Genomic DNA, 22749 nt, shown 5'->3' on the forward strand with positions numbered 1-22749 from the left:
TCATAAAACTACATAAAATTACATCAGTAATATCCCTGATAACATAGATGTAAAAATCCTTAACAAATATTAGTAAACCAAATTCAACAATATATATCAAAAGGATCATACATATCAATCAAGTGAGATTTATTCCAGGAACACAAGGATGGTTCAACACTTGAAAATCAATCAACATGATGTACCACATTAACAAAATAAAAGATAAAAATCATATAATCATCTCAATAAATGCAGAAAAACCACTTGACAAAATTCAACATTCATTTGTAATAAAAACTCAACAAAATGGATGTAGAAGGAATGTACTGCAACATAATAAAAACCATATATAACAAACCCACAGCTATCATCATACTCAATGATGAAAGACCAAAAGCTCATCCACTAAGACAAGGAATGGCAAATGGGCCATCCTTACCTGAGTGGGATGCCCACTATCCCAACTTTTATTCAATATAGTATTGGAATTCCACAGAAATTAAGCAAGGCAAGAAATAAAGGGCTTCCAAATAGGAAAGGAAGAAGTAAAATTGTCACTATTTGCAGATGACATGACGCTATATATAGAAAACATTAAAGACTCCACCAAAAAGTTATTAAAATCAATAAATTCAGTAACATTACATTACAAAATTAATATGCAAAAATCTGTTGTGTTTCTATCAGAAAAAGAAATTAGAGAAACAATCCCATTTACAATTGCATCAAAAAAACAAAATTCCCAAGAATAGATTTAACAAAGGAGGTGACAGACACGTACACTGGAAACCATAAGACACTTATGCAAGAAATTTAAAAAGACAGAAATAAATGAAAAGATATCCCATGCTCATGGCTTGGAAGAACAATATTGTGAAAATGTTCATATTACCCAAAGCAATGCACAGTTCCAGGGTAATCTCTGTCAAAATTTCATTGACATTTTTCACAAAAATGGAATAATCTTAAAATCTGTATGGAACCACCAAGGACCCCAAATAGCCAAATTAATTTTGAGAAAGAAAAACAAAGCTGGAGGTATCACACACCTTGATTTCAAACTATATTGCAAAGCTACAGTAATCAAAACAGTATAGTGCCAGCATAAAAAGAGACACATAGATCAACCAGAACAGAACAGAAATCCCAGAAATAACACACATATATGGCTAATTAATTTACAACCAAGGAGGTAAGAGTAAAGAATTTGGATTTTGTTTTGAAGCTTACATACCCAATGCCTAGTGAAGCCTGGCTTGTGGTAGATACTCTACTCCAGCAACCCTCATTTCATCTCCACTTGTCATTGGCTTACCACACCCATAGCCTAACCCCAAAAGTTGTTCTGGTAACTGTTGCATGCTGAAAATCTTGGAAATCAATCTTCTCACAGGGCTTAATCTTTCTGGCTCTCTCAAAACTTCACTCCTATTACACCTTCTCTTCAACCTGATAGAAATTTTACTCTCACAATCTACAAACACCCTCCAGATATCATTCTTCAGTGGAGGCCACAGAAAATAAAGAAAACAAATAAATATAAACTTAGAACTTTGAATGTGCAATAAGATAAACAGAGTATAACAAAAGAGAGCTATGGGGAGGCCTAGTTTATATAGCATGGTTAGGGGAAAACTCCATTAGGAGTGACATTTAAGATAAAACATGAAGAAGGAGAAGGAGCCAGCTTTGGCAACAAGAGAGGATAGAGTGTTCAAGTCAGAGGGAACAGCATGTACAAAGGCTTGTAGGTGACAAAGACTTTGGCCTCACCTAGGCTCAGAAAGGTGGCCAGTGTGGCTGGAACACAGTGGTCAAGGGACGGAATAGAAAGAAAGGTCAGACAGGCAGCAGAGGCCACGTCATAAGGCTTTGTGAGCTATGGTAAAGAGTTGGAAACTTAGGCCCATTGTAACTGTACTTCACTGAAATGTTTTAAGCGAAAGGGTAACATGGTCAAATTTGTGTTGTTAAAAGAGGATTCTGACTGTGGTAGACAGAAGTGGCACTAGCAGTGGCACTAGAGGCAGAATAGGTGTGGGGATATATGAAGGAGGTTTCTGACACTCTGTCTAGGATAGCACCTGGCATGTGGGAAATGTCCCAAAAAAAAATAACAGAAGTAATGAATAAGTGTGCCAACAACCTTTGAAGCTGCACGTGGCAATCACAAATCAGTCTCAATGATTAGTCTGATAAATTCATGTAGACTATAGAGAATCTGTGTTGGGAGAACATAGTCATGACCCTGAATATCTGGACACTAAAAAACATTCTACAGTTGATTATGCCTTCTGAAATTTGGAGTCAAGCTTTATAGACTTTCTATATTCCAAAATAGCATAGCAGAGCAGGGATCTTATTTATGCAAAAAGGATTAAACCACTCTATGTGAGCTGTTCCTGGAGTTTAATAAGAGTCTTTGTTTGTTTATCTTGTGTCTGGCCATGTGTGTGTGTGTGTGTGTGTGTGTGTGTGTGTGTGTGTAATATATGTGTTTAGAAATGCTGAAGACTGATGGTCAATCAAGAGAAAACCATGCTGAAATTGTTAAGCACTGGGAAGTGAGCCAGTTTGCAATCACTATAGGAACTGCTTGAGCTGAGCTCCTTGTTGCCACTCTGGTAATGAGCATTCCTCAAAGGATGCCACTTTGCATAGTTTAGTCCTCTCTGATGCAAAATATGTCACTTATGAAATCAGGCTGAATTGTTTTAAAAAGGAGTGTCAATAAAATTAAGCTCAACCTATTCACTGATTACAAGAACAATAAAAATAAATGGTGGCCCTTATGCTGTAAAAAAAAAAAAAAAAAAAAAAAAGTCTACCAGAAATATATGGGAATACACTTTGAGAGACTTAGCCCTGAATCTTATCTTCACTGCGTTTTTTTTTTCATTTGCTTTTCATGGAATCATGAGAGAGGAAATGGGGGGAGGTGGTGGAAAAAACTCATCAATTCATTGGAATTTTTCTTCAGAAGTAATGAAGAAGAGAAAGCTATGTTCCTGGAATAAAGTGGAACTTTTCAAAAATATATGTTATTATAAAAGGCAAATGGACAGATTAGTTAGTATAAATTTAACATTCTCTTGCTTTAGAAATGTCTTCACAGAACAATGAAACTATAGGTACAGTATACCAATTTATTATTTCTAGTTCCTATGGAAACATGCATTCAACTTCCAGAAATCAACATGGACACAAGTGTAAGGCAAATACACTTAGGGGGAAATCATATAATTTATATCTCTAGTAAAATGAGTACTGAGATAACAGAAATAATTGCCAAGAAGGGCCCACAAGTCACTGTGAAATGTTCTCTGAACCGACTAGACACTAGTACCATGAGGAGAACAAAAGCAAAAACATAATCCTACACTTTATGGTCCCACAATTGGAATTGCCCAATGTAAACAAACACCACACATAGAAATATGAAGGCTAAGACTAAACTCAAAGAAAGAAAGAAAGAAAAAAGACAGACTGATTTACATATGAATGATGTCTTGTTCATTACATCTCAGTATTTAAAGATGAATCTCCTAAATAAGGTCATATAAATGAGAGCAAATACAGTACTTTTTTTACAAAGCTGTTTAGTTACGCAGAACCTGTGACCTCGAGATAATTAGATAAATGTATAAATAGGTTTAAATCAATCAGTAAATATTTGTTGGGGCTCTATGCTAAGCACCATGCTAAGGTCTGTGAGGGGAAAAAATGAATTTTAATTCATTTGATGAGAATTTATTGTGCATTTCTATTGTGTCATGTACAAAGACAATCATCAGGGAACATCAAATAGGTAAGATGCCACCCTAGCCAAATAGAAATTGTTTGCGATAAAATGTATGGACAACATATACTACTGCATTGGCATTAGAAGATGGAAAATGGGCCCAATGAGCAGGACAGACATGTACTAATAGTTTTCAGGAGAGGTCATGTAGGCTTAGTTGGTAGGAGAAGTTGGTAGGAGAACTGACTTAGGTTTGAATAATGGATGAAGAGAAATGGAAAAGTGAGTGCAACCAGCCAAGGTGATAGAGCAAGAATTCACAAGGTTGGTTTGCGCAATGAAAACACCTGAGGGTTTAACTTTGAGGCGAGGGACAGTGATGGAGAGGTAGGCTGGGGACAGAAAGAGAAATGCTCCTTACTGGAGAAGGCACTTTACTTTGGAGTGAGGCAAATGCTCTGGAAGTAGAGACAGGTGGTAGATGTACAACACTGTAATTGTTACATTATTAGAATTTCACCTCAATAAAAATTTTTAATGTCCATGGTGATGATGAAAATTATTACTATTGTTCATTGAAAAATATTGGAAATATCTAAACATCCAACCACACAGAGACTGGATGTTGGAAATCCATATAATAACACTGGAAAGTCTATCTGATTGAAAAAAAAAAAAAAAAAACGAAGGGCGCCTGGGTGGCTCAGTCAGTTAAGCGGCCAACTTTGGCTCAGGTCATGATCTCACAGTTCGTGAGTTGGAGCCCCATGTCAGGCTCTGTGCTGACAGCTCAGAGCCTGGGGCCTGCTTCGAGTTTTGTGTCTGCCCCTCTCCTGCTCACGCTTTCAGTATCTCTCTCTCTCTCTCAAAAATGAATAAACATTTTAAAAAACTGAATATTTTCTAACTATAATAGGAGAATATTTAACGACATAGAAATAGATTCATCATGTATTGTGTCACAAAGCAAATCCCAAAATGGTTTACCATGTCAAATCTATAATAAAAAGAGTGGAATGATATACTCTAAGTGATAGAATTATAATTGATTTAATTTTTCCCTTTTCCTTATTTTTCATAGCAAACATCTAAAAACTTATTTTTAAAATAGGATTTATTAGAAATGTGTTTTTGTACAAAATACAGAACTTTATCAGAACAGCAGATATAGAATTTAGCAAGATGATTCATGATCTTTTTCTAGATAGAGCCACGCATAAAGTAAAAGGATTGCACACAACACGCAGTTTTTAAGTAACAACTTACAATATTTGCTGGGATTAAAATGAGCTTCAGGTGACTAGCTTACTCCGTAAATTCTCGCTGTCTCATACTGATATTTCAATATCAATAATATCTCATGATATTTATTCTCAACTCTGCATGAGTGACATGAGAGAAAACTAGCCTATTTCTACAGTTTTTTTTTTGTTGTTGTTTTTATTGTTTTAGAAAGCCCATCAAATAACAGTGACTTCCATGTAGTCCATGGTCTTCCTCCCTTTCTTTTGGCTTACAATACTTGTTTTTCTCTGAAGGTGTTGCCACAGAGAGGGTTCTTCCTCTCAAAATGTGAAATTCACCATCATGGCTCACTTCTTCCTTTCCTCATTCTTAACAACTCCCCTGGAATACAGTTAACTTCCATCATGACAGTCATCAACTCCAGGTTATTTTCATTCCTCCTCCTTATTTTTACCAAGGTGGGGTAAAACTAAAGGCAATCAGATGAAACTCTTACCCTTAGTTCAGATTTCCTCCATATTTCATGCAATCCATCAAACAAACACCCAGATTGTATTTCACAGTAAGATGAGCAGAAGCACACCTCTTCAGCTGCAGCCCCTTTCCTTGTGCATTCATGGGTGCCAAAATCAGAACCTACAGTGTGGGAGCCACACACAGTTGCATCTTGTTTTGAGTTTTTGTTTGCAAACTGTCAGTAAGATCAGAATAAATTGCACGATATGCAGCCCGATATGTATATTCTTGAGCACATCTCAATGTATCCACCAAAAAATATTCATAGCTGCAGGTGTACAAAAAAAAAGGCAGAATTATGGCTTGATTTGCCTTGATAAGCATGGCAATTTTCTGTACACTTTTCATAAAGTGCTAATCAATTTCAGCTCAAAATAGACTGAAACACCCAACAGATTGCTGCCATAGTCCACAAATGTTTGTCATTCGTAGGCTGTGGCAATAATGTGAATTCTGAGGAGGAAAACTTCAACACAACTATACCTTGTAAAAATCCCTTTCACTTGCCTTAATAACCCCTGGAGAAATGCTAAGAATTATTCCGAAATCACATAAGTTTGAATGTTCCATTTCTTTCTTGTTACATCTAAGTATTGCTTGTCACATAGTAATATCTGTTGTAAGTATGGTTATAGATGGATTATATTTAGAACTCAGTGTAACGATGATATTTAAAAACCAGATATCACATCCATATTGTTTAATGCTCTTCTAAAACATAATTATAGATATCACATTCAACTTGGAATTGAATCATCATGGATTTCTGCAATAAATTACTCTTTGTATCTTCATCTGTTAAATATAGAAAAAATTTTTGAAAATGTTTTGTCAATATTCTAGTCCTTCCATTAAGGTTATTTCACAAACATTTAGAGGTGCTAATATTCACATTAATGCACCTTTTTGAGCAGCAGTGATCCTGCCATGTGAATCATTCATCTGCCTGGGATGTTTTGCCAAACACAAGTGCCAAAACTTTGCTGAGCATGGTTACACTCCTGTAAGTGAGTCTCTCTGCTCAAAACTCAGCAGAAACTTTCCCTTTCGTTAAGTGTGAGAAACAAACGGTAATGACATTTAGATCTGGGTATGATACGCTTTTGATGTAAAGTAGGAAATTAAATGAGAATAGATAACATTTCAAACTTTCACACCTTCCTCTTTAAAACTATAGAAGTGAAAATATTATAATTTGGGGAGGATAAAAGCTACATGGTTTGGCCTTAGAAAAAAAGAGTACTGGAAATTTGTGACTTAAGGCAACTTCTGTGATCACCATCTGCCAAAAACATTATTATCAAAATCAGAGGCAGTATAGTAGACACAGTCTTTGTGGTCAAAAAGCCTGAGTTCTTAAGTTGACCTGGCCATTAAATATGTGATCTTGAACAAGTGACTTGCCCTATGTCTCAGTTTCCTCATCTATAAAAAGGAGATTATTGGGGTGCCTGGGTGGCTCAGTCGGTTAAGCGTCCGACTTCAGCTCAGGTCATGATCTCACAGTCCATGAGTTCAAGCCCTGCGTCGGGCTCTGAGCTGTCAGCTCCAGCAGCCTGGAGCCTGCTTTGGATTCTGTGTCTTCCTCTCTCTCTGCCCTTCCCCTGCTCATGCTCTGTCTCTCTCTGTCTCAAAAATAAATAAAAACATTAAAAAAATAAAAATAAAAAAATAAAAAGGGGATCATTATAAGTGAGATAATACATGCAAAGTTCTGAGGATTAAATGAGGTAATACATACAATGTTCTTAGCAAAATAGGTTCCAGACAATTCTTAGCAAACATTAGCTGTTATTACCAGCATCATCACCATCATCATCATTGCCTGAAAGAGCACATCTAGACCATCTCTCTGATTGTGACAGTAAGTGCTCTTATCTGCTTTACATGAACTGTCTGCCAGGTGTTTGTTTCTAGGTCTGGGTCCTCGTGAGTCTCATTTATTAACGTATTTTCGAAAAGAGATGATAACATGTTTGGAAATCAAGTCAGTTCTGAAATGGTAAGCCTCTTGGCCCAAATTACCATATACTAATCTTCTTAAAATAAGAGTGAAAAGGGTATATGAAAAATGTGAAACACACTTAGTGTTCTTGACTCTCCTGGACAAATGGAAAATTGTCATGTTTTCCTTATTCCAGACCTAGTAAAACAGCGGCTGTATTCATTGATAAGCTATTCCCATGATGTCACTCTTCTCACCCATCGGTGTCATCCTGGAATTTAGCTAGACAGTCACCTGCACTGAGCCATTAGATTTTCTGGAGCCACAGAGAATAAAATTCATACATCCTGACCGTGAAAAATTGAATTTGATGTTGCTTCAGGAGAGGAAATTCATTTATTTCTTACCCCCGCCCCCAAAAAACAAAAACACACCATTGAGGGAAAACTTACTAATATACTTAAAATGTAACCACAAAAATACATTTCAAATCTTCTTAAATAATTACTACAGTCAAAAGGAAAACAGCTGACTGCTTGCACTCAAAAAGCCATTTAAAATCTCCATATCAAATACCTTCCTTTTCTTTCTTCCCCCTTGAATATTTCTGTGTGGTAGTTGCTATGGAGCAAATAGATATCCAAAGCAGTCAAAACAGATATATTCAAGTGAATTCAGGTCATTAAAAAATATATATGTATTTTAGACATTGTTCCCCCGAGATCACATACAGTTCTTTGCCAATTTCCCCCTGACATTCTATTAGGTTTTACGTATTTATGTTTTTCTACAAAATGCCAAAACATCAGCACAAACAACTTCACGTGATAAATTATCATCTCATTCGCTTTTCCAAAGACAATTTAAATATAAGTTTTCGAAGAAGGTTGCAAACATTGCTTTACAAGTAAATTCAATGTCGCTTATACTCCTTTTCTCCTACAATTAGAGGTACTTCCTCAAGGACAAGCTTTGAGAACTTCAGCTAGATATAGTTTCAGTTAAATGTCATTGCATATTTTGCAGAGAGCAAAGCAAGATCACGATATGCACAAAAACGCTTTGTGCATAAATATTCAATATGCAGTTGTGAATTAATTTGAGTAAATACCCTTTAACACAAAGGATATTTTAAATAGTGGCTTTAAAAAGTGCCTGAACATAACACACAAGATGGCTGTTAGCCATTTTTTTATGAGTAGTGCACACAAGTAGAGGTGTACCCACCCCAGAAATGGGCAAGAAAACCCAACGTACAGAGAAAGAAAATGGAGATTCTATTCCTATTAAACTATTCCATTTTGTATTCTTACTTTTATACAATAGATTTTTATTTTATAATTTATAAGTTGTATTACTACAGTATCATTTACTTTCGCCGATGGTGTGGGTGTTCAAAAGAGTTTAAAGACTACACAAAATGGAAAATTCTTCATTCACAGATCAAATTCATGCAGTTATTTTAAATGTTATTAAGATCTATTCTCTAACAATTTGATCAAATGCAGCTGCCACATGTATTAGCATATATTTTCACTGCTTGGTAGTATATATGTAAAAGCTGCATGTATCCTGAATAAGCAGGTTGCTTTGTAAATCTTACACATTTCAGCTTTAAGTTTTAGCTCATGTTTTAATTTTAGTTTCAGCTTTAGTTTAGTTTCGGTTTTAGTTCAATGAGGGGAAAAATAAGGACCAATGATGAATATGTGTATGTTAAGCCTTCACAGCTGTGAAGATTTTGCCCTGAGAGATACAATGCAATTATCTTAGGCAAACTTCTGAATTTTTCAAAGCCTCAGTTTTTACACCTATAAAATGGAGATAATGGCTCACAGATTGATAAAATTGGCAGGTGGAGTAAGAGGCAGGGGAATCCACAAAAGCCCAGAAGGGAGGAAGTATTATCATTATTAAGGTCCAAAAACCATACCTAGAACAGAAAACAAGTATTTGCAATAACGTGGAGACAATGGAATCCTGACATGCTGCTGGTGAGGGATGTAAAACTTGTAGCCGCTATGAAAAAGTCTGGTGGATCCTCAGAACGGTTAACATAGAATCACCACATGACTCAGCAATTCCACTCCTAGGTATATACCCAAAAGAATGGGAAACGGGTACTTAAAGGGATACTTTTACACCCATGTTCATAGCAGTATTATTCACAATAGCCCAAAGGCAGAAACAACCCACGTGTCTGCAGATGAATCTGTAAACAAACTGTAGCATACACATATAACGGGATCCTAGTCAACCATAAAAAAGAGTAAAGTTTTGACATATACTACAACACAGATGAGCCTTTTTATAAAGTTTATTTTTTATTTATTTTGAGAGACAGCAGAGGAGGGGCTGAAAGAGAAGGACAGAGAGAATCCAAAGCAGGCTTGTGCTGCCAGTGCAGAGCCTGATGCGGGGCTCCAGCTCACAACCGTGAGATCACATGAGCCGAAATCAAGAGTTGGATGCTTAACTAACTGAGCCACCCAGGCGCCCCTCAAAGATGAGCCTTTAAAAAACATTAGGTTAAGTGAAACGAACCAGACCCAAATACTGGATAATTCCACTTATTTGTAATATCTAGAATGGGCAAGTTAAGAGACACAGAAAGAGATTAGAAGTTACCAGGGGTTAGAGGGAGGAAGGAATGGAAAGTTACTGTCTAACCGGTAAAGAGTTTCTGTTTGGGAGACTGAAAAAGTTCTGGAATTAGACGGTGGTGTTGATAGCACAACATCACGAATCTACTTAATGCCACTGAACTGTATACATAAAATGAATACAGTGATAAATTTATGTTCTGTATACTTTATCACAATAAAAATTTTTAATAAATAAAGATGAAATTATATTATCATATCCTCTCTAGTATAATTCTTTCTACTCTATTGTCTCCTCCTCCTTACAGTAAAAATTCTTGAAATGGTTGTCTTGGCTCCTAGCCTCCACTTCTCATGTAACTCAGCAACCCGTTTCAACCTGCCCTGAGCCCCACGGCACTCCTAAAATGCCTTCCACCAAGCACACCACCCAGACCTTGCTGCCAAAGCCTTCCCTGATAGGCTCCATTCCCAAAACACCCTGCTCCCTTGGTTTCTTAAAAGGACACTCTGCGCTTTCCTCCTCCCTCTCCGACCCACCCCTGCTCAATTTTGCCTTGTTTGCTGTTTTGTTTTTGTTAGTTTGCCTAGGTTTGGTTGTGAGCTGTTCATCCTCTGTTAATTCTTCATTTTCCCCCACTCAGGCCCTTATTTTTTACTTCTTTTGGTCCCATTTCATGGACCCTCACTAGGCTTATCCATCCCCTTCTAAGTGAAGGGGATCCATCCCCATCTTCAGTGAAGATGGTTGTGTTTTCCCAAGCCCTCTCCTTCCTTTTCTGTCCTTACCATGGGGAGCTGCCCCAACATAATGTCATCCTTTTCCTTCCCCCACAAACACAGATACACACAAACTCACGCTCAATAATCTTAAATCTTAAGTCTTAAAAAAAAAAAAGCCCAAATCAGCACAGTTTTTATTGCATCTTTAAAATATCACATGGGCACCTGGGTGGCTCAGTTGGTTAAGCAACAGACTTTGGCTCAGGTCATGACCTCACAGTTTGTGAGTTCGAGCCCCTCCTCGGGCTCTGTGCTGACAACTCAGAGCCTGGAGCCTGCTTCAGATTCTGTGTCTCCCTCTCTCTGCCCCTCCCCTGCTCACACTCTGTCTCTGTCTCTCTCTCTCAAAAAATAAAAAAATAAATATTTTAAAAAGTATCACAAGTAAGTCTGAAAACTCCTGCAACATCTTGCTGGTTTTGTAGCTGGACAACTTAGATCTTATTCATCAGCCTGCTGAACTGTTCCTTTTTCAGAAACATAGATATCATCCCAAATTTTTTCTGATATCCTTGTTTTTAACTGCTGTGGCTTGCTGAATCAAAGCAGCTGAGTTTGATATAAGTTCAATGTCATTTAGTTCAAAGATAAATTCACCTTTCTGGGCTTGAGATACTGAACAAGCAACACCTGGCCTCATCTGAAGCCCACAGAAGTATTTTTCACCCAGGAAATTTCTGAGTTCAACAAGAGAACCATTCTCCTAAATAACAACGATGATGGGGAAGTGAGCATACATCTACCTCATCATGTAATGGAAGCTCTGGACCATGTTCTGTATGTGACCACAGACAATGCAAAGAGCAGCCAATTCTTTTCTATTCTCCCACTATTTCTCAACTCAGAGACTCTTTCTTTCCAAGCAGAATGAGCTCCACATTGATGCAATCAACGTTCCTTCGCAGGGTTCCTCTGGGGCCGTTCACAATAAAAGTTCATCCCTTCAGAGCAATGTTGGTATTTTCTGGAATGTCCACAGTCTGATTTCTGAGAACGGTCTTCATTCTTGCAATAGATGTGGCACAGAGTAAGTCTAGCTTTTTAATAACTCTGGAATTCACTCACTTCTTTCTATCACTACAACCAATGTCAGTTATTGCCCCCACTATACTGCTACCTTATTGATGGTCCTGCCTCTTGTTCTATTTCAACCTCTTGTCTTCAGTGAATCCAGCATCAAAATGTTAAAGTACACACCTTTCTGTATAATCTCCTCTATAAAAATCTGGCACGGTTCTTTACCAGAATCATGCTACAAGGTGGCATAGATCTTCATAATAAAGCCTCTCCTTCCCTATGGCATCTCTTAACTCCGCCACCCCAAACTCAATGTTCCAAGCACAGTAAACTACTCTAAGTTACTAAGCCATGTTTTCTGAGCCCTACAGGCAGGCCATCAAACCTGGACTTAGAACAGTGAAAGAGAAACCACGCACTCCAGGACAACAGACATACAGGACTACGCTAGCAAAACTGAAACACAAAATCTTCTGCCCATAGGCCTCTGCATTTACTGTTCCCTCCATTTTCTGCTCCAACCATTTCACCTAATTAACTTACATTTCTCAGTGAACAAAGCTACTGGTTCTTCCATAAACTGTTCCTTGAAGCCCCAAAACAGAAACCCTGAACTCTCAAAACTTCCTATCTTTTCCCATCACACTCTTAATTTACCCCTTTCATAATCTTTATGGTACTTTATTACAATTTTCTGTTTGTTACTCTCCCCATCCCCCAACTCCACTCCAGTTGACTTCAGATTCCTTGAGGACAAGACTTAAATTATTCATCATCAAATAACTGAACCCAAATCATTCTCCAACACAATACTAAGCAGTAAATAAATATGTAAATAAATCAATGTTTCTGGATTATAAATTACTAGCCATTAAAAAAGCAAAGGAGCTCTGTTAAATACATATTTGAAAAAAGTGATTTCAATACTTTAGTTAGCTTTTAATTATTCCACAAATAACAATTTACAATGTCCAGTGTTTTCCATCAAAAGTAAATAAAACAATTTAGGGACAAGTGACCTGCCACTGAACCTTAACTAGGTTTTCTTATATACCTGCATTTGACCAGTAACATGTATTATATCATAACCTTTTCAGAGGCCTAAGACGAGTCCTACGTATATATTCTGTAGAAATAATTATAGCTAAAAATAAATAAGCTCCAGTCTAAAAATTATACTTTCTCTCCAGTTTCTCTCTTTTTTTATGGTGGTAAAATGCACATAATTTAAAATTTACTGTCCTAACCATTTTTAGCTGTACAGTTTAGAAGAGTTGAGTATATTCATTGGTGTGCAACCAACCTACAAACCTTTTTTACCCTGCAAAACTGAAACTCTGTACCCATTAAACACCTCCCTGTTTCTCCCTTTCCTCAGATCCTGGCAACCACCATTCTACTTTATGTTCCTATGAATTTGACAACTTTAGATACCTCATATTAAGTGGAATCAGATGGTATTTGTCTTTTTGTGACAGGCTTATTTAAATTTATCATAACGTCCTCATCATTCATCCATGTTGTAGCATGTGCCATAATTTCCTTCCTTTTTTAAGGCTGAATAATATTTCATCTGATATATTATATTATATATGGTTTATCCATCTATCCCATGATAGATGGGTTGCTTACACCTCTGAATATGGTCACCTATTATTTCTAATAACAGAAAATAAATAAATGATATCACAAGCATTAAAAATAAAGAAGTAACAGTTAACAGAAAAAAGAAATATTTTTCTGTGTGTATATTTATTGTTTTTTTCTATAGATATTATTTTTAGATGAAATTTTCTTTGTGACTCACACTTTCACTAACAGACATATGTTTAACACAATCCAAACAACATGTCTGTTCTAAAAATGAATATTCATTTTAATGACAAAGTAGCTCTTTCTGGCTACATTTAGAAAGAACTTACTTTGGTAAAAAACTTGATTCTGATTTCTGGGCATATTTGATTGACATATCATAAAATACTTTATTTCATGCATGAGTATATAAATGACTACTAGCCCTTCAGGGTTACATCTGAGATTTGCCACCTAAATGTGCATAGTCCAGAGACCCTCAAGACTGGGAACAAACATAAGCAAAAATGAATAAACTGAGAACACAATTCACAATTATGAAACTTCTGCAATCTGTCTTTACTCACTGCTCTCAGATGCATCATTGTCAGTATCTGACCCCGTTAGGTGGCTGATAAGAGGATTTTGAAGGCCAGCAGATTTTATTTTTAACCTCTCCATATGGTTGACCTTCTAGTTTCAATGAGAGCATCATCTGCAGAGATGCTCATCAAATGGCAACTTCTACCCTAAAATGTTTTGGGTAATTTTGTCAACTCAAAAATGATGCTCAGTTAAAGAACAATATGTACAGTGCGATGTTTTTGCTTAAAAGTTTGTACATAAACACGTTTTAAAAGATATGCAGGGGTACAGATAAAAATGTCACGAATAATTTACTGACATTAGGATTAAAAAATTTTTTCAAAATGTATGCCATGTTCTGCCTGTACCATACATATATGAATAAAATTTATTAAAAAATTTTTTTAACGTTTATTTATTTTTGAGACAGAGAGAGACAGAGCATGAACAGGGGAGGGGCAGAGAGAGAGGGAGACACAGAATCCGAAGCAGGCTCCAGGCTCTGAGCCATCAGCCCAGAGCCCGACGCGGGGCTCAAAGGACCGTGAGATCGTGACCTGAGTTGAAGTCAGACGCTTGACCGACTGAGTCACCCAGGCGCCCCAAATAAAATTTAAAAGTAACTTTCGCTGTTAAGATTTTCAATGAGCTAACTCCTTTTTTAATGTGAAACATGCATGACAAATAATATTCCAAATGTAAAACTGGACTGAAACACAGAGAAGTAATAAGACTATAAAAACATACATGTATACACCATTGTATCAATATTTCAAGCCTAACATTAGCAATGCCAATGATAACTTAAAAAACACATTACTTATTTCAAAATTAAAATAGACACAAATTATTTTGTTTGAATTTATAGTCTGAAATGTTATACACTCATGAGCCTTAAAGATGAAGATAACAAAGATGATTTTCCATACGTGAAAATTCTCCATATAAGAATAATAACCATTATTCATCCATTTACTCAACAAATATTTAATAGGTGCTAAAATGTTCCAGAGACTGATTCAAAGGTATATCTAACCAAATTAAAAAAAAAAAGAAAAAAGAAAAAAAAAAGTCAATCTCAACACATCAGGATTCAAACAGGTGACAAAGACAGATGCTAGCTTATTACTAAACAATGGGAGGAGTTCACTCAGAGTAGAAGAGAAGGAGGCTAGGGTTCAGAATGAAGCAAGCATAGAATTCTTCCCTGAAAAGTCAAAAATGGCACTCCACAAAGCAGATGAGTAAATTAAGCCTGAAGAAAGAGTATAAATCCACCTGGAGTTGAGCCCAGTTTGCGTAAGTCAAGTGACAAATGTCTAGGCAGTGGGAACAAGGAGGGCAAAGGCAAAGAGATGAGTGAAAATTGCCGTAAATGTTTTTCTTAGTAAGCTCTATTCCTCAGCCCTGAGAAAATAAAACATATAGTTTCATTTATCTCTGAGACGAACTGTAGGTGGGCACTATTATTCAAAAAGGGCAAAGCAGTATAATTCTGTTAACATTTATAATCTCCTCCTCATCCGGAGGACCCCGTATGTTTTGGACTAAGCTGGCTCTTCCTTCGTATTCCTTTATAAATTACCATTTACTCAGGATTTAGGAACACCACCATATACCAATATAGCACAAACAGAGGGCTTTGGATATTTACTAAAGGCAGTTTGTAGACATAATAACAACTAAAAACTGCCTCATTTCCTGACAAAACTAGAATAAGAACAGCACTTAGCAGAGTTAAGGGGGAATTCCCCATTCCCTAAGGATTTAAATCAAAATACATTTTTTTTCTGATACAATGGTTGGAACGAGTTTACAGAATACCTGAGCTATGAGAAAATACTCTCCTAGGTCCACACAAAGCCTCTTTAGGCAACAGCACAGTGTGGTTGGCAGGAACTTGAGCGAAGAATGAGGGAGCGGAGAGGAAGACACTTGCTCCCCATTCTGACACATTCCTGAGCAAGGAGAGCTCACAGTAAGTTCCAGCGGCTGGCATACACTGCTATTCATTAATATTCTGGAAATCAATGGAATTTTAGGGTGTACCTGGTACGTTCAACAGTTCAACTTACTTCTGTGCCTTAGCATTCTTGCAATGTTTAGCAGTAGCTGCCAAAATTAAAAAGGCATGAAACTAAAACATAAAGGATTTCTATTATGTCTAAATGTAGATACATCCAGACCCAGGTAAAACACGAAAAGACTTCAGATAAAAGTCGATTATAACCACTTCTCACTCTCTCTTGTTCTCTCTCTCCCCACCAAAAGGAACAAAATCATAGTTCCAGTAAACCGATGGCAATGTCTTTTACGATAGAAGAATCTCAGGAAGAACCTGTCAGTGTGTTCAAATGAACAATTTTATTTTCAAAAATCATATTTGAGAGAGAGTTCCTGGAAGCATACTGAACTATGCAATGATAAAACTTACTCTGTGCCTAGCACCATCTGCTGACATCCTTCCAGCCAATTCTCTTAATATAATAAACCATACAAGCCAAGAAATGTAATGCAGTCAGCAGAATGTGACCACACCCACTGTACATGTATATTCAATGAGATAGTCTTTAACAGATTCTATAGCTATTTTGCAACAGAACAAAAGATGGACTGAACAACTACATTTGTTAGTCTTCCTCTGTCAGCTACATTTATCACAGTATTAATCATCCTGATTTGTATGTGATGGTAAAGAAAAAACATGAATTGTAGTTGTTCTCCCTCCTCTGATGGTAGGTGCTGTCATTTTAACTGGAATGATTGACATTCGACATCGAGCAGTTTTCTGGAAAGGAACTTGTGCACCTCTCAATGGCACATCTGGTAGCTGCAGATGGTGAGGATTAGCATAATTTTCCCAGCAAAGATGCGCCAAAAGCATAACGCAAATTAAGACTTATGCCTGATGTCAATTGTTTGTTTCTTGCCAATGTTAATATAAAATCTTCTAGAGATGGTTTTAGTGCTTACTCTCAAGTCAAACTCCAGGAAAAGAAAAAACAAAAAAAACAAAAAACAAAAAACAAAAAAGCAACCCTGACTGCCCTGGGGACAGACATGAATTAACTTTTCTCACAGCCTAATGCCACTATGGCTCTTCTGTCCTCTTGCACAAAGATGGTCAAGACCCCACTAGGGGTGCAACTAGTACATGACTGTGGAGTCAACAAAATGCATGCGCTCAACAGTGCATGAAGATTTGATCTGTATGATAGCTGTATGTGTATATGTTTAATGCGTCCATTTTACTGAGGCAGTAGGAGTAATATTTCTTTCAAATAAGCATTAAATAAGCAAGCTGTTCTGTGAAGAGAATACATGAAAAAACTCAGTACTTAATCCATACAAGGAATAGCACTAAGCTCCTGAAAAATACAGGAGTATATAAGGTACAGAGCTTTTTTTTCAAAGACTGCACAAAGAAGAAAAGCATAAGTTATTAATATACAATGTAATATGTCATAAGTGATACGAGTCTCATTGAGGACTTGAGGCGAGGCACCTGGATGGCTTGGTCAGTAAGCATCCAACTTCGGCTCAGGTCATGATCTCACGGTGCGTGCGTCCAAGCCCCGCATCAGGCTCTGTACTGACAGCTCAGAGCCTGGAACCTGCTTCAGATTCTGTGTCTCCTTCTCTCTCTGTCCCCCCCCCCCACTCACACTCTGCCTCTCTCTCTCTCTCTCTCTCTCTCTCAAAAATAAACATTAAAAGCATTTTAATAAAAAAAAGAATACGACATGAGGCAATCTATAAATGCCATATGAGTCAAACAACATAATCATGCAGGAAGGCCTACAGAAAGATATATCAACTTTTACATGAAATAGGCTAGAAAGGCATCTCATGAAGGGATACTTGAGACCTGAAACACAGGTTATATTTTAGTAACCTATTAGCAATCAAATATATTCAAGAGAAGAAAAAAAAAATCAGACCTAACTGGTTTAATCCAAGGTTAACAGGACAATAAACCACTGCAGTATTTGAGGGAATCTGCAACAGCCAAAGTGACCAAAAGGGTTAACGTAAGTGAGTAATGAGCATGAAACTCCACACAGCAATGAAACAGGAAAAATGTGGAAGAGTGATAGAAAGACCACCACACAAACCAGAGATTCAGTTCCCAGGTAAGCCATAATTTATTATTATCACAAACCTAAGTTGTTCATAGTTCACCCAGCTCAAAAATTCCCAGAATTTATTGACACATACTCAACCTTGTTTCTAAAGTGGTTAACAAAGAGTTTACCAAAAAAGCGTACAACATGCAAGATGAAATAAGCTAAAAATAACATGGTGAATAAAGCCGGGCAGCACTAGCCCTTTATTATTCCAGCAGCGATAGTGGCCTAAAGCTCTGAAACAGGTATCTTCTGTCCCCTGGATTGCTGCATTCCTAATGTGTTCAAACACCCCATAAGATTTACATGTTTGGGTTATTCTCAGATTAACATTACTAAAATTAGTGGCATTAGACCTCTAGTCCTTGCTACTATTTTCTTAAGCTTATTTTAATTTTAATGCAATTTAAAAGCATAACTACTGCTAGCCTCATAGGGTTGAAATTGTGATTTTAAAGGCAATTATGTTTAGGATATGAAATAGAAAGACTATTCCCAAACCAAAATTTTGATTAAGATTTGTAGTTGCAATGATCTCTACCAGTGTTTCTTTAGGTAATATACTAACATCTATTAGGATTATGGATAAAAAAAATTCCATTTTCATGAAAAAAACTATAAGAAACAATATCATTACTTAATAGTGAAGCACTAGGAGGATTTTTCTAGAAATACTGTTGTGCACATTTTAAACTTTTTTTTCTGAAGTTCTGACCAACGCCATGGACATTACTTTTTAAAGTTTATTTATTTATTTTGAAAGAGAGAGAGAAAAGGAGAGAGAGAGAGAGAGACCACACGAGCAGGGGAGAGGCATAGAGAGAGGGAGAGAGAGAATTGCAAGCAGGCTCCACACTGTCAGCACAGAGCCCCATGTGAGGCCACAACTCATGAATGGTGAGATCATGACAGGAGCTGAAATCAAGAGTCAGATGCTTCACCAACTAAGCCCCTCAAGTGTCTGATTTTCAGGGACATTTTAAAAGGGAATAAATGAGGGGTGAATGAGTGGCTCGGTCGGTTGAGTACATGATTCTTGATTTCAGCTCTGGTCATGATCAAGACCTGCGTTGGGCTCCATGCTGACTATACAGCCTGCTTGGAATTCTCTACCCATCTCCCCCACTTGCTCTCTCTCTCTCTCTCTAAAAGAAAAAAAAATTAAATATATTAAAAGGGAATAAAAAAGTTATGCATTGAAAATGAAGTAACAGTATCATTTGCAGTGTAAGTGTACATCTAAATAGAGAAAGAAGCACCTGAAAAACTACTACATAAGTGGCTATTTTCTTCTTTGCAAAAAAAAATAAAGAGAGAGAGAGAGAGAGAGAGACAGAGATAAAAGAATACAATGCTTTCTATCTTCATTTTAAATCATTCTTTTCACCATTAGCTAAGTGATCATAAAAAATTACTTCACCCCAATTTTATCATCTGTAAATACGGGCAAGTGTCTCATATATATTGTTATTCAAGGGAAAAAAAGTTTTGGGGAAAATAGACAAGAAGTCAATATATCCAAGTGCTTTTAGTTATTAATAAATTCAATTAAATCAAAGAAAGACTTTCAAAATGCAAAGAGGTAGTATTTAAAAGCTATAAACTGCCAAAGACAATCCCATCCTTTACAAATGCTTTTGAGCATTAAAAAAATAATGCAGTCAGGGATGCTATAAAATGAGTTCTTAGCCAACTAGTCTAAAAGTACCTCAGAGGTCCTTTCCTTAATCCAACAAGAATTTACAGAGCATATATGTATGTGTGTGTGCACGCACACATGGGCACATGCATATCCTAGGCTACAAAAATACAGAAGGAAACAGAAAAGTGTCCTTGTGGAACATGGGAGTCCAACAGAGGAGCAGCAGTTAGAGAAACACACAAATAAATGTGAAATTACACTGTGGTAAGATAATAATATCTTAAGTACTACTAAAGAAAAAAAGAAGGACAAATTCAAAGGTCTATGCTACTCTAGCATAAAATAAAAACTTCTTGCATTGGAGCTAAAATAATATAGTCATACCCCCCAAATTATGAGAGGCACAGAAGTATACCCTAGGCTGCAACCTGAGAATATTGGTGATAATAGCTGGCAATACTCCAGTCATTGGAGAATTCTGATCTGAAGAAGCTCACAGATATACTTCAACCCTGTCCATTCTCCTTGACTCCAAAAGAGAAACTTTTGGGCAAATGTTAGCCCTGAGGAACATAGGAAATCACTTAAATTGAAAATATTTCCTTGGCAATTCTCTAACAAGGCTCTCAAATGATTTGTGTCATTTTCTTTATGCATATGAACTTCTTAAATGATTTAAGTAGTAGTATTGATACTACTACAGTAGTCTTTTAATACTTTTGCCAATATTTTATCAAATACAGTTCTCGCTAGACACCATTTTGCTCTAAGATAAAGCCAAGAACTGCTAGTTTCTGACATGCTCAGATATTTCAAATGTTTCATTTTTTTCTCACTGTTGAAAATTTTTATTAATTATCCCAAACTGTAATAAGTAAAAGAATAAATCTCTGGATGGCATCTTTTAAAACTGAAACCCCACCAAAGAAAAATCTCTCTAAATTCAATTCTTGTTCATACTTCACTAATTGAACAAGAGAGCTAAGCCCCCTAATTCTCAGTTCTTCATTTATAAAGCAAATATACTGGAAGGAATAACAAATGCGGCCCAGTACCGGACATATTAAATGCTATCCCAAAATAAATATACACCTTGTTTCTGTGTTGTGTGTAGGTGGGGGTAGATGATTGATAGATGCATAAATAGATGAATAGATACATAGATGGGCAGATAGATGATAGAGAGATAGAAAGAGACAGACAGACAGACAGGCAGGATGGTACATAGATGAACAGACACATAGATAGATGACAGATATGCAGATATAGAGAAACAGACAGAAAGATAATAGATGGATAGATAGATGGATGGATGGATAGACAGACAGGTGAGAAAGCTCCTGACAACATAAAGAATGAAGGTAAGTTAGGCAATAACCTTAGAAAATTCAGATACTCTTAAAGGACTATCACAGGACTAAAAGCAATCCCTTGACCTGCCTTTTTTCAGTAAAATGGCTAAAGAAAAAATATCCCAAGTATCTTCAAAGTAATGAAATCCTATAACGCAATAACTCTTCCAAGAGAAGACACTGCCTAACTAGCATACGAATAGATGAAAATGAAAACATGGAAACCATTATACAAAAAAAGCCTGATTGTTGTTTGACAATCCAAACTCTGATAAAGAAAGATATGTAACTTTTGATAAAACTAATCCACTGTTGTGAAATTAGATGCTTTATATGACTGAAAATTATATCTACCACCATGGTCACAGTTTCTTCTGGTAAGTTTTATCTGCATTTCGTATAAAATATACCTGATATTAAATAGCAACAAAGAATCTCTACCAAAAACATTAACCAACTATTTAACAAATGCCTGCTTTATCCAGGCACTGTTCTAGACACTCAAGACTTATGAAGGAAGAAATGCATCAACACACAACATCTCTTATCACCGGATGGATGCTAGCAGGATGCCCAAAAGACAACTATGTAATAAGCTACAAAGATAAATGAATGAGCAGAAAAAAAAATTATTTAAAGGAACATAAATATCATTGGTGTGGGAGACCTATAGACTTCTCAGAGACTCAAGGTATGACAACAGCAGCCTACTTAGAGCAACAATCAGAAATAGAGTGGCATTTTATCATATAAAGCAGAGCCACCATGGATGGCAAAACCTTCTGTCCAATTCAGTAGTGCAAACCAAAAACCACAAGTGAAATATTTAGATACCAGTTTTCCTCTCTCTCTCTCTCTCTCTCTCTCTCTCTCTCTCTCTCTCTCTCTCCTGGACACATGCATAGGCTATTTACTACTACAGTCCATAATCAAAAGTCATGATGGGCCACCTGGATGGCTCAGTTGGTTGAGCATTCAGCTCCTGAATTCAGCTCAGGTCATGATATCATATTTCATGGGATCGCGTCCTATGTCTGTCTGTCTGTCTGTCTCTCTCTCTCTCTCAGAATAAACAAACTTTAAAAAAAAGTCATGATGCCTCTCCTTTCTCCATCTTCATATACACAAATAAATCACTCCTCTTGAAGATCTACTCCAGTGCTTACTTCTTCTGTAAAGATCCCTCTAACTGAATAGAATCTTGCCCTCTTTTGTCTCTCCAAGGCACGATCTCTCACAATCTGCTTTGACTACTGAATGGTATATTTTTAGTTTTTATGATCTCCTTTTCAGATAAAAAAAATAGCTCTATTTTAACCCTTACAAAAAATATACATTGGCTGAAAAATATCTAGAGAGATATTCATGGAATTAAATTCCATAAACAGAGTTTACATCTAGGTACTATTTATAGATACATATATCAACATACCAAAATAATCTAAATTTATTTTTGATAAAAACTTCTAAAGGATTTCTCTATTCATCTCTTAAAATTCCTAAAAAAAATTGTCAAAATTTTTAAGGCCCACTGATGGTGACAAGTAAGTCACTTAATTAATTGTCTTGATATTAATCATAAGGACTTCAATTTGGCATAAGTTAAGAATTACTTCATTTCACCAAACTTCCTGTCCT

General features: G+C 36.5%; 1 protein-coding gene and 1 pseudogene across 3 annotated transcripts in view; both read right to left on the reverse strand.

The window, feature by feature from the left end:
* Positions 1 to 22749, reverse strand: part of PRKD1 (protein kinase D1) — a 332982-nt gene that overhangs the window by 262730 nt on the left and 47503 nt on the right. The window lies entirely within an intron of this gene.
* Positions 11258 to 11820, reverse strand: LOC125168014 (60S ribosomal protein L9-like; annotated as a pseudogene).

Source organism: Prionailurus viverrinus, chromosome B3 (assembly GCF_022837055.1).
Source record: "Prionailurus viverrinus isolate Anna chromosome B3, UM_Priviv_1.0, whole genome shotgun sequence".
In the NCBI taxonomy this organism is placed as follows: Eukaryota; Metazoa; Chordata; class Mammalia; order Carnivora; family Felidae; genus Prionailurus; species Prionailurus viverrinus.